The 13984-nt window shown below is 44.5% G+C and overlaps 1 protein-coding gene across 2 annotated transcripts in view; it reads right to left on the reverse strand.

Moving 5' to 3' along the window:
• LOC110492510 (sodium/potassium-transporting ATPase subunit beta-1-interacting protein 4) overlaps positions 1–13984 on the reverse strand; it is a 126650-nt gene that overhangs the window by 107346 nt on the left and 5320 nt on the right. The gene's annotated exons all lie outside the window — the stretch shown is intronic.

The following is a 13984-nucleotide window of genomic DNA, read 5'->3' on the forward strand; positions in this document are numbered from 1 at the left end:
CTTTTAAAGGAGGAACCACTGTACGGGGCGATAGTCATTTAGTTCAGTTACCTTTGCTTTCTTGGGTACAGGAACCATGGTGGACAACTTGAATGAATGAAATGCCCTAATTTACTGAAGTTGCAAGACATTGCAAGCTAAGAAATTACGAGACGCAGCATTCCATTGTGATATACAGATTTTGATTGCCGATAGATAGGCCTAGTGCACGGTTCTGACTGGTGCCTGACCTCTCTCTCCGTCCCTCCCTAGCTCGCTATGAAAGATGCAAGTGTTTGTGTTCTCGGAAGTACGGCAACTAATCAGTCTCCTCTGTTCCAAAAATACAGAATCTTAGGAGTCGATGAGTCAATTCCTAGCAGAATCTAGGAATATATGCCGGGAGTCGACGTGCAAGGACTCAAGGAATCAATTATTTTGGAGACGACTCTCCACCACTACGTCATCGTCGTTAAAAGTTGGAAAAATGGCAAAGAAATGCAAGAGACAGCAGCGAAGTCCTGTATGGCAATTCCTTGAGGTATTAAATGAGAAGTTGTTGAAAGGCAAACTTGCGAGGTGGAATTGAGGTAGAGTAATGGTAGTACAGGTGCTTAACCATCTGAAAACAGATGTACCGTGAGACCCAAACCGTTAGTGGCAGCAGCGCTGATGCATCGTGAATTCACATGGACTTTTATAGGAAAACGGATAAAAGTTTAAACGTTAAGAAAAAAATATATATATTTGTCACATCTATAGTGTGTGTCTGTGTGTGTGTGTGTGTGTGTGTGTGTGTGTGTGTGTCTGAGGCTGTCTCACTGTGACCAGACTGCTCCCTCCACTCTCTCTCTTCCATCAACCTGGCAGTGCCAAGGAAACGCAGTTCATTGTCATCTATCAAAAAGACCCACACGCACATAATTGTAGACTACACACACACACACACACACACACACAATATAAACCTCAAGGCACAAACCCCCCTGATTTCCCCAGCTGGAGATCCCAGTCTCCTGGGCAGTGCCGTAGACACATATGAGGACACCAAGGTCCGGACATCTGTCATATTTTATATAAATATATATATATATATATATATATATATATATATATATATATATATATATATATATATATATATATATATATATGCATCAGTGGAGGCTGTTGAGGGGAGGACGGCTCATAATAATGGCTGGAATGGAGTCAATAGAATGGTACCAAACACATCAAACACATGGTTTCCATTCCAACCATTATCCAACCTCAACAGCCTCCAGTTTTCCTTACTCACTGACAGTCACTCAATAAGACCATGACAGTTAAACAGTTTTAGATTGGTCAATGAGTCTGGTTGGTCAATAAGTTTAGTTAGTCAAGCCAGCTATCTAAAATTGTAGTAATCATTGCCAAATTACCAACCGGGCAAGCAGGGCACGCAGGTAAGGGTGCTCTCTTGTGGCTAGATGTTCTTTACCTTTCGGTCATCAGATTTGCCACCAATGCTCCTTATAGAACACAACACTGCACTCTATACTCCTCTGTAACCTAGTCATCTCTGTATACCCGTCGCAAGACCAACTGGTTAATGCTTATTTATAAAACCCTCTTAAACCTCACTCCCCCCTATCTGAGATATCTACTGCAGCCCTCATCCTCCACATACAATACCCATTCTGCCATATAACTTTTTTAAACTTTTCGTCAGAACTAAGCGATCGTGCATTGAGCATTTGTATTACTGGGCTAAACGTGCAAACAAAAAGGAGGTATTTGGACATAAATGATGGACTTTATTGAACAAAACAAACATTTATTGTGGAACTGGGATTCCTGGGAGTGCATTCCGATCAAGATAATCAAAGGTAAGTGAATATTTATAACGCTATTTCTGACTTTTCTGACACCTCTCCTTCTTTGGAAAATGGCTGGATGTTTTTCTCTGGCTAGGTGCTGAGCTAACATAATCACAAGGTGTGCTTTCGCTGTAAAGCCTTTTTGAAATCTGACACAGCGGTTGCATTAAGGAGAAGTTTATCTATAATTCCATGTATAACACTTGTATATTTTATCAATGTTTAATATGAGTATTTCTGTAATTTGATGTGGCTCTCTGCACTTTCACCAGATGTTTGTTTGAGCCAATGCATTTCTGAACATAACACACCAATTTCAAATGAGGTTTTTGGACATAAAGATTAACTTTATCAAACAAAACACACATTTATTGTGTAACATGAAGTCCTGTGAGTGCCATCTGATGAAGATCATCAAAGGTTAGTGATTAATTTAATTGCTATTTCTGACTTTTGTGAGCCCTCTCTTTGGCTGGAAAATGGCTGTATGGTTCTCTGTGACTAGGTGCTGACCTAACATAATCGTTTGGTGTGCTTTCGCCGTAAAAACCTATTTGAAATTGGACAGTGTGGCTGGATTTACAAGAAGTTTATCTTTAAAATGTTGTATAATACTTGTCTGTTTGAGGAATTTTAATAATGGGATTTCTGTTGTTTTGAATTTGGCGCCCTGCAATTTCACTGGCTGTTGGCGAGGTGGGAAGCTACCATCCCACTTATCCCAGAGAAGTTAAAGGTCCCCAAAGCACACACATCCCTGGGTCGCTCGTCTTTTCAGTTCGCTGCTGCTAGCGACCGGAACGAGCTGCAACAAACACTCAAACTGTGCAGTTTTATCTCAATCTCTTCATTCAAAGACTCAATCGTGGACACTTAATGACAGTTGTGGCTGCTTTGAGTGATGTATTGTTGTCTCTACCTTCTTACCCTTTGTGCTGTTGTCTGTGCTCAACAATGTTTGTACCATGTTTTGTGCTACTACCATGTTGTGCTGCTGCCATGTTGTGTTGCTACCATGTTGTTCTCATGTTGTGTTGCTACCATGTTGTGTTGTCATGTGTTGCTGCCATGCTATGTTGTTGTCTTAGGTCTCTCTTTATGTAGTGTTGTGTTGTCTCTCTTGTCGTGAGGTGTGTTTTGTCCTATAATATAAAAATATATATATTTTTATCCCAGCCCCTGTCCCGGCAGGATGCCTTTTGGTAGCCCGTCATTGTAAATAAGAATTTGTTATTAACTGACTTTCCTAGTTAAATAAAGGTTACATTTTTTAAAAACGGTGCCCTCTATTCACAAAAATGTACCCACAAGCACACTGTTCCTGTTGCGCACAATCACAAAAACAATTCCTCATACAAAAACCAATAAGCTCATCAGCATGACTAATTGCGCTTCCAAAGGAGTCATCTAGGCAACTACAGCAACCAATGTGATAATGGCTGTGGTAATTTTAGCTTGTTTTTTGCTGTTCTCCCAATAGCATTTTAGAGATTAAATTGTATGTAAAATAGCTTAAACTTTGTCTGTTTTCTAAATCTGATTTTACGGCTATTAACCTAGACAAACACACACACAGGAGGTAGGCTTTGTTTTATTACCGTCCCATTCGCTCCATCTGAAGATATTAAACCTAAGGACAATTGTAATGCATTAATAATAAAGCCATGCCGAGGCACAGTGTGTATGTGTGGACGTGTTTAGCTATTTGTATTTATCAAGGCAGCAGCTACTCTTCCTGGGGTCTGGCAAAATTAAGGCAGTTATACCATTTTAAAAACATTAATATACATTCAATACAGAATTCACCCATACTCCACTACCACATATCTACAACGCAAAATCCATGTGTACGTGTGTATGTTATCATGTGTGTGTATGCATGTGTTCGTGTGTGTATAGTGCGTATGTTATCATGTGTGTGTATGCATGTGTACATGTGTGTAGAGTGCGTATGTTATCATGTGTGTGTATGCATGTGTCTGTGTCTATGTTTGTTACTTTACAGTCCCCGCTGTTCTTAAATCTGATTCTACTGCTGCATCAGTTACCTGATGTGGAATAGAGTTCCATGTAGTCATGGCTCTATGTAGTACTGTGCGTCTCCCATAGCCTGTTCTGGACTTGGGGACTGTGAAGAGACCTCTGGTGGCATGTCTTTTGGGGTATGCATGGTTGTCTGAGCTGTGTGCTAAACAGAGAGCTTGTGTGTTCAACGTGTCAATACCTCTCACAAATACAAGTGGTGATGAAGTCAATCTCTCCTCTACTTTGAGCCAGGAGAGATTGACATGCATATGATTAATGTTTGCTCTCTGTGTACATCCAAGGGCCAGCTGTGCTGCCCTGTTCTGAGCCAATTGCAATCCCTCTTTGTGGCACCTGACCACACGACTAAACAGTAGTCCAGGCGCGACAAAACTAGAGCCTGTAGGACCTGCCTTGTTGATAGTGCTGTTAAGAAGGTAGAGCAGCGCTTTATTATGGACAGACTTCTCCCCATCTTAGCTACTGTTGTATCAATATGTTTTGACCATGACAGTTTACAATCCAGGGTTACTTCAAGCAGTTTAATCACCTCAACTTGCTCAATTTCTGTAATGAATACTCAGGGAGAAAAAGGTGTAGATTCACACGCAGAGCGCAGCAGATGTTTAGTAAGCCTTGCAGAAGGCAGGAATCGTGGTCGCAGGCAGGCAACGGTCAAACGCAGGCAGGCAACGGTCAAACGCAGGCAGGCAACGGTCAAACGCAGGCAGGCAACGGTCAAACGCAGGCAGGCAACGGTCAAACGCAGGCAGGCAACGGTCAAACGCAGGCAGGCAACGGTCAAACGCAGGCAGGCAACGGTCAAACGCAGGCAGGCAACGGTCAAACGCAGGCAGGCAGTCAAAAACAAACAATACCTCACAACCATACAAACAGAAAGAATTGAACTAAATAGGGAGCTAATGAGACCAGGTGAGAAACCAACACAGGTGAAAACAATTAACAAAAATGAAAGACAGGGCTACGTTCCAGAACACAAAGAAACAGGGCTACGTTCCAGAACACAAAGAAACAGGGCTACGTTCCAGAACACAAAGAAACAGGGCTACGTTCCAGAACACAAAGAAACAGGGCTACGTTCCAGAACACAAAGAAACAGGGCTACGTTCCAGAACACAAAGAAACAGGGCTACGTTCAAGAACACAAAGAAAAAGAACACAAGGTAGACTAAGAAAAGAAAAGCAGAACCTTACAATTTCCACATGATTTATTACAGGATTTAGTTGAGGTTTAGGGTTTAGTGAACGATTTGTCGCAAATACAATGCAGCTAAATGCAGCTCTTCGTTAAATGTTGCAGTCATTTCAGTTGCTGTAATAGCTGACGTATATAGTGTTGCTCTGGGGACTTCCTGATTCTACCTGGATTATGTTGGAGAAGCTTCCATTAAATAACACCCTCTGTGTTCTGTTAGACAGGTAACTCTTTATCCACAATATAGCAGGGGCTGTAAAGCCATAACACATACATTTTTCCAGCAGCAGACTATGATCGATACTGTTAAAAGCCGCACTGAAATCTAACAAATTTCTCTCAGTCAATCATCAGTCATTTGTGCAAGTGCTGTGCTTGTTGAATGTCCTTCACTATAAACGTGCTGAAAGTTGGATGTCAATTTGTTTATTGTAAAATAGCATTGTATCTGGTCAAACACCATTTTCTCCAAAACGTTACTCAGGGTTGGTAACAGGCTGATTGGTCGGCTATTTGAGCCAGTAAAGGGGGCTTTATCATTCTTGGGTAGCGGAATGACTTTAGCTTCCCTCCAGGCCTGAGGACACACGCTCCCTAGTAGGCTTAAATTGAAGATGTGGCAAATAGGAGTGGCAATATCGTTCGCAATAATCCTCAGTAATTTTCCATCCAGGTTGTCAGACCACAGTGGCTTGTCATTGTTGATAAACCATTTCTTCACCTCTTTTACACTCACTTTACGGAATTCTAAATTACAATTATTGTCTTCAATAATTTGGTCAGATATACTCGGGATGTGCAGTGTCAGCGTTTGTTGCTGGCATGCCTAAGTTTGATCATCTTGCCAATGAAAAAAAATCATTAAAGCAGTTGGTAATATCAGTGGGTTTTGTGATGAAGGAGCCATCTGATTCAATGAATGATGGCCCTGAGTTGCCTTTTTTCATTGAAGGTGCTCCAAAGCTTTTTACTATCATTCTTTATGTCATTTATCTTTGCTTCATAGTGTAGTTTCTTCTTCTTTTTTATTCAGTTTAGTCACATGATTTCTCAATTCGCAGTACGTTTGCCAATTGGTTGTGCCATTCCTTTTGTCTCGTCCCTCTCAACCATACAATTGTTTAATTCCTCATCAAACCACGGGGATTTAACAGTTTTCAAAGTAATTTTCTTAATGGGTGCATGCTTATTAGTAACTGGGATAACCAATTTCACAAATGTGTCAAGTGCAACGTCTGTTTACTCCTCATACACACCATGGACCAACAAATATTCTTTACATTAACAACATAGGAATCACTGCAAAACTTATTGTATAACCTCTTATACATTATAATTAGGCCAAGCCTTTGGAACTTTGGTTTTCCTAGATATGGCTGCTACATAGTGATCACTACATCTGATGGATCTGGATACTGCTTTCAAGCACATTTCTGCAGCATTAGTAAAGACGTGATCAATACATATCGACGATTTCATTCCTGTGCTGTTTGTAACTACCCTGGTAGGTTGACTGGTAACCTGGTTGCAGGCACTGGTTACAATTTGAAGCTTTTTGTTGAGAGGGCAGCTTAATGAAAGCCAGTCAATATTTAAAAATCACCCAGAATATATAACTGTTGATATCACATACATTATCAAGCATTTCACACATATTATCCAGATACTGGCTGTTAGCACTTGGTGGTCTATAGCAGCTTCCAACCAGATGGGGCTTTAGGTGAGGCAGATTAACCTGTAGCCATATTACTTCAACATTTTTTTAACATGAGATCCTCTCTAATCTTTACAGGAATGTGGTTCTGAATATAAACAGCAACACCTCCACCACTGGAATTTCTGTATTTTCTATAAATGGTATACAAAATCAGCAGAGGCATTCAGGGCAGTTAGAGTGAAATAAATTATGTTACTTGCATTCAATGCCCCTGGTATAATGTACATTTGCTAAAACATTATGACTCAGCGACACAATGGTAGGGATTAACTGAGCTGGGCTTGGGTCATTGATAAGTCATTGTCTCAACACAGCCTTATAATGCTGTGAAAGGATCCAGCAATCCAAATGATTTGGGTGGATCCCATCCTCCTTATAAAACGTGTTGTTTCCAAAAGGTATCGAAATTGTTAACAAAAGTTACACTCATTGTGCTGCAATAATCACATTGCCAGTTGTGAAGAGAAAGAATCCTGCTAAAGCGTTTAATGCCATGATTCAGAGAGGACACAGGGCCAGATATGATTGGTCTTTTGTTAGTGTCTAGCAGGGAGTCAATCAGCTCTTTAAAATCCAGTTTCAACTGTTCAGAGCTGCCCTTCATAATGTCATTAAAACTCACATGGACTACGATGGAATCAATGTCCATGTCCTGATGTAGTACATTCGGGAGCAGCTTAGTAATGTCATTTACTCCAGCTCCGGGATGGGACACTGTTTTTGGCACCAGGAACAGTCACATTTCTTGCCATGGAGCTGCCCAAAATCACGGCCGGCGAGAAGGACGAGGAAATCCGCCCACTCCCACGCTTCACAGGATGGTGCCTCTGACAGGTGGAGAAGCCCCGCTCGATCCAGAGCAGGGAAGGAAGGTTGCCGACGTCAACTTCAAAATCATGGGGAAGGAGTAGAAGTAGGTACAGCGGCCGCAGACACAGGTACCCCCAGCAACAGTGCAGGCAGTGCAGGGAGTGCAGGCTGCTTCGTTGATTGTCATGCTCCTCTTGCTGTACTCCTTCAACTCCGCTATCAGATGGGGAAGGAGAGGCAGGAGATGGCTCCCCAGGCAAACGAACTCCAGGCAACACCGGCCAGTTGGATAACAACAAACGACAAGACAGGGATGCATCCAACATGTGAGAATGCCATCCAGCCCCCTTCGTAGTAAAGATCAATATTCCACTCTACGTTTTAGGTTCAGGTTCAGTTTAGGATTAGGGTCAGGGTTAGGTTTAAGGTAGGGAAAAAAGGATTTTGAAAGGGACTTAATTGTGTGTCCCCACAAGGTTACTTATACAAGACTGCGTGGGTGTGTGTGCATGCGTGTGTGTGCGTGGGTGTGTACAAGTCTGTGTGTACGTGTGTGTGCGTGAGTATGGGGGAGGGGTAGCCAGCAAATGGGGGAGACAACCAGCAACCCTCAGCTCATGAATATTCATGGCCAAATTTAAATGTTTAACGCTCGAACTGGCAAGGAACCCACAGCGTTACTAAAAACTAGCCTAAACCCTTTGCAATGTGTGGAAGATTATGTGATACACACCAAAGACGGAAGTTAGTGTTTTGAGGATAAAAGAAGCAAGTCTTTTGTCCCAATATATTAGAAACCACAAAACAGCTAACTTTTCTCAGTTACTGGAACACTGTGATAAGGCCTACACATGAAAACACTGAGGTAACACTCATCTTACATTGCCTAAACTATGCATTCATAGCACACAAGGTGCCGCTACCGTTACCTCAGGATTATTCAGAAAGACACAATTCAGACACAGCGGGTGGGTTAACCTTTCCCAGAGGATGGGAATGAGATAAGCACAGAACCATGACTGCTCCTCCTCTCCTCCCTCCCCTCTCTCTTTTCTCGTTCATGATGATGCCTAACAGACACAACAGCCCCGTTAGAATTGCAGATTGTCTTCACTGCCTGTATCAGGGCTCTCGATTTGGCTGACTACCCACCAAAGCCAACTAGCCAGCGCCCCACCTAGCCAAGCACATCATTGTTGAGTAGGGTGTTGTGCTTGTGTTTCTCTTGTGTGTGGCAGTGCTGTAGTACACATATTTCAAGGGTCATAGTTGAAGGGTAGGTGTTTTCCAGCTCTGCATTACTTCAGACCAGTGTGCGTTTGTGTCTGCCTGTGTGTGTGTCCAGTTCTCATGTTGATGTAGCCTCATATTTGACCGCTCAAGACTCACAAACAGGTCTTCTTGAGGACAACAGACACTCAAAAACAAAACCAGAATCAGTTGTCGTAAAACAACAATTATTAAAAAAAACAAGTAGATGGAAGACGGCCAGACCAGCCATTCTCTGGGGTGGTACTATACAGAGAGCAACCCCAGCTGTCCTGAACCGTCATTCAGCGGAGAGGAGCGACAATATTCCCAATCCATAGAAACTCATTATCCGCCTTCAGAGAGAGATCACCACCACTAGCTTCTCACTGTCCAGCCACCATGCAGCACACCACAATTGAATTGGGGATGCCAATGATGCCATAGTGGTTTGATCAAATCCAGAAAGACATTACAAAGCACTCTCCACGCCTTGCTATCATCACATGGCCTGGGCCTGTCGAGGTGGGTTCAGCTGTCCTATTTTTAGCCCACAGCATCATTTATGGTGTCTTATTTATGGTGATGATCCAATTATATGCTGCAGGGTAATGTATATCTTAGGCTAGGAAAACAACCTAAGTCAGTGAGAGGGCCTGTACGGTCAGTACCTGATCACATGACCTACCCTAAGCAGGAACAACACTGGGCCTTTGCAGAGAGAGCCCTAACAGCCTTGGTTTTATTAGATCACGCTGAAACTAGCCTAACCCAATGGCCGGAGAGACATTTTCCATTTACATTTTAGTCCTTCAGCAGACACTCCTATGCAGAGCGACTTACGGTATTGAGTGCATCCATTCGTACACACACCTGACAACCCCTGCTCTCTCCCTCCCATTTCCACAGGTTTGGTCAAATTAATCAAAACAGAGTGAGGTGTGGCTGGCAATGACCCAACACAGGAAGGGGTCTGGGGCATCTAGAAATATCGCCAAGGAGAAGAAAGCTGTTCCAGCAGTCTTCAGGGACTCCATAGGAAAGCTGTTCCAGCAGTCCTCAGGGACTCCATAGGAAAGCTGTTCCAGCAGTCCTCAGGGACTCCATAGGAAAGCTGTTCCAGCAGTCCTCAGGGACTCCATAGGAAAGCTGTTCCAGCAGTCCTCAGGGACTCCATAGGAAAGCTGTTCCAGCAGTCCTCAGGGACCCCATAGGAAAGCTGTTCCAGCAGTCCTCAGGGACTCCATTGGAAAGCTGTTCCAGCAGTCCTCAGGGACTCCATAGGAAAGCTGTTCCAGCAGTCTTCAGGGACTCCATAGGAAAGCTGTTCCAGCAGTCTTCAGGGACTCCATTGGAAAGCTGTTCCAGCAGTCCTCAGGGACTCCATAGGAAAGCTGTTCCAGCAGTCTTCAGGGACTCCATTGGAAAGCTGTTCCAGCAGTCTTCAGGGACTCCATAGGAAAGCTGTTCCAGCAGTCTTCAGGGACTCCATAGGAAAGCTGTTCCAGCAGTCTTCAGGGACTCCATAGGAAAGCTGTTCCAGCAGTCTTCAGGGACTCCATAGGAAAGCTGTTCCAGCAGTCTTCAGGGACTCCATAGGAAAGCTGTTCCAACACCCCCCCCCCCCCTTCTCTAATGAGAAAAAAGGTCAGAACAGAGGGGAGGAGGAGAAACAGGTGTGTCACTCTGAGCAAGGACACAGGAGTGTGTGATTGTGCTGTGTGTGTGCATGTCTGTCTGTGTGCATAGGGAGAGGGAAGCATGTCTGTCTGTGTGCATAGGGAGAGGGAAGCATTTATGTCTGTGTGCATAGGGAGAGGGAAGCATGTCTGTCTGTGTGTATAGGGAGAGGGAAGCATGTCTGTCTGTGTGCATAGGGAGAGGGAAGCATTTATGTCTGTGTGCATAGGGAGAGGGAAGCATGTATGTCTGTGTGCATAGGGAGAGGGAAGCATGTCGTGAAGAAATGTGTTGTCATTGTATGTCATAAATGTCTGATGAGTGTGGATGGAGTCTCCATCTCCCCCAGCCCTCTCCCTCTCCCCCCAGCCCTCTCTCTCTCTCCCTCTCTCTCTCTTCCCCCTTCTCTCTCTCTTCCCCCAGCCCTCTCTCTCCCAGCCCCCTCTCCTCCTCTCTCCCCCAGCCCCTCCTCTCTCCATCTCCCCCAGCCCCCCTCCGTCTCTCTCTCTCCCCATCTCCCCCAGTCCTCCCTCTCTCTCTCCCCCAGCCCTCCCTCCCTCTCTCCCCCAGCCCCCCCTCTCTCTCTCCCCCAGCCCTCCCTCTCTCTCCCCATCTCCCCCAGCCCTCCCTCACTCCATCTCCCCCAGCCCTCCCTCACTCCATCTCCCCCAGCCCTCCCTCCCTCTCCATCTCACCGAGCCCTCCCTCTCCATCTCCCCATCTGCCCCAACCCTCCCTCTCCCCCAGCCCTCCCTCCCTCAGCCATCCCTCTCTCTCTCTCTCTCCATCTCCCCCAGCCATCCCTCTCTCCCCCCATCTCCCCCTCCCTCCACATCTCCCCCAGCCCTCCCTCCCTCTCTCCATCTCCCCCAGCCCTCCCTCACTCCATCTCCCCCAGCCCTCCCTCCCTCTCCATCTCACCGAGCCCTCCCTCTCCATCTCCCCATCTGCCCCAACCCTCCCTCTCCCCCAGCCCTCCCTCTCTCCCCCAACCCTCCCTCCCTCAGCCATCCCTCTCTCTCTCTCTCTCTCCATCTCCCCCAGCCATCCCTCTCTCCCCCATCTCCCACTCCCTCCACATCTCTCCCAGCCCTCCCTCCCTCCCCCCATCTCCCCCAGCCCTCCCTCCCTCTCTCTCCATCTCCCCCAGCCCTCCCTCTCCATCTCCCCCAGCCCTCCCTCTCCATCTCCCCCAGCCCTCCCTCCCTCTCCATCTCCCCCAGCCCTCCCTCCCACTCCATCTCCCCCAGCCCTCCCTCCCTCTCCATCTCCCCCAGTCCTTCCTGTTGTAACAATGTGCAAATAGTTAAAGTACAAAAGGGAAAATAAAAACATAAATATGGGTTGTATTTACAATGGTGTTTGTTCTTCACTGGTTGCTCTTTTCTTGTGGCAACAGGTCACAAATCTTGCTGCTGTGATGGCACACTATGGTATTTCACCCAGTAGTTATGGGAGTTTATCAAAATTGGATTTGTTTTCAAATTCTTTGTGGATCTGTGTAATCTGAGGGAAATATGTGTCTCTAATACAGTGCCTTGCGAAAGTATTCGGCCCCCTTGAACTTTGCGACCTTTTGCCACATTTCAGGCTTAAACATAAAGATATAAAACTGTATTTTTTTGTGAAGAATCAACAACAAGTGGGACACAATCATGAAGTGGAACGACATTTATTGAATTTTTCAAACTTTTTTAACAAATCAAAAAATGAAAAATTGGGCGTGCCCCCTTAAGTTAATACTTTGTAGCGCCACCTTTTGCTGCGATTACAGCTGTAAGTCGCTTGGGGTATGTCTCTATCAGTTTTGCACATCGAGAGACTGAAATTTTTTCCCATTCCTCCTTGCAAAACAGCTCGAGCTCAGTGAGGTTGGATGGAGAGCATTTGTGAACAGCAGTTTTCAGTTCTTTCCACAGATTCTCGATTGGATTCAGGTCTGGACTTTGACTTGGCCATTCTAACACCTGGATATGTTTATTTTTGAACCATTCCATTGTAGATTTTGCTTTATGTTTTGGATCATTGTCTTGTTGGAAGACAAATCTCCGCCCCAGTCTCAGGTCTTTTGCAGTCTCCATCAGGTTTTCTTCCAGAATGGTACTGTATTTGGCGCCATCCATCTTCCCATCAATTTTAACCATCTTCCCTGTCCCTGCTGAAGAAAAGCAGGCCCAAACCATGATGCTGCCACCACCATGTTTGACAGTGGTGTGGATGGTGTGTTCAGCTGTGTTGCTTTTACGCCAAACATAACGTTTTGCATTGTTGCCAAAAAGTTCAATTTTGGTTTCATCTGACCAGAGCACCTTCTTCCACATGTTTGGTGTGTCTCCCAGGTGGCTTGTGGCAAACTTTAAACAACACTTTTTATGGATATCTTTAAGAAATGGCTTTCTTCTTGCCACTATTCCATAAAGGCCAGATTTGTGCAATATACGACTGATTGTTGTCCTATGGACAAAGTCTCCCACCTCAGCTGTAGATCTCAGTAGTTCATCCAGAGTGATCATGGGCCTCTTGGCTGCATCTCTGATCAGTCTTCTCCTTGTATGAGCTGAAAGTTAAGAGGGACGGCCAGGTCTTGGTAGATTTGCAGTGGTCTGATACTCCTTCCATTTCAATATTATCGCTTGCACAGTGCTCCTTGGGATGTTTAAAGCTTGGGAAATCTTTTCGTATCCAAATCTGGCTTTAAACTTCTTCACAACGGTATCTCGGACCTGCCTGGTGTGTTCCTTGTTCTTCATGATGCTCTCTGCGCTTTTAACGGACCTCTGAGACTATCACAGTGCAGGTGCATTTATACAGAGACTTGATTACACACAGGTGGATTGTATTTATCATCATTAGTCATTTAGGTCAACATTGGATCATTCAGAGATCCTCACTGAACTTCTGGAGAGAGTTTGCTGCACTGAAAGTAAAGGGGCTGAATAATTTTGCACGCCCAATTTTTCAGTTTTTGATTTGTTAAAAAAGTTTGAAATATCCAATAAATGTCGTTCCACTTCATGATTGTGTCCCACTTGTTGTTGATTCTTCACAAAAAAATACAGTTTTATATCTTTATGTTTGAAGCCTGAAATGTGGCAAAAGGTCCCAAAGTTCAAGGGGGCCGAATACTTTCGCAAGGCACTGTATGGACATACATGGCAGGAGGTTAGGAAAAGCAGCTCAGTTTCCACCTCATTTTGTGGGTAGTGTGCACATAGCCTGTATTCTCTTGAGCGCCAGGTCTGCCTTCAATGGCCTTTCTCAATAGCAAGGCTATGCTCACCGAGTCTGTACATAGTCAAAGCTTTCCTTAAGTTTGGGTCAGTCACAGTGGTCAGGTATTCTGTCACTGTATACTCTCTGTTTAGGGCAAAATAGCCTTCTTAGTTTGCTTAATTTTTTTTGGTTAATACTTCCCAATATGTCAAGTAATTTTATTTTTGTTTTCTCATG

The sequence above is a fragment of the Oncorhynchus mykiss genome, chromosome 16 (genome assembly GCF_057628025.1).
Source record: "Oncorhynchus mykiss isolate SJ-2025 chromosome 16, ASM5762802v1, whole genome shotgun sequence".
Lineage (NCBI taxonomy): Eukaryota > Metazoa > Chordata > Actinopteri > Salmoniformes > Salmonidae > Oncorhynchus > Oncorhynchus mykiss.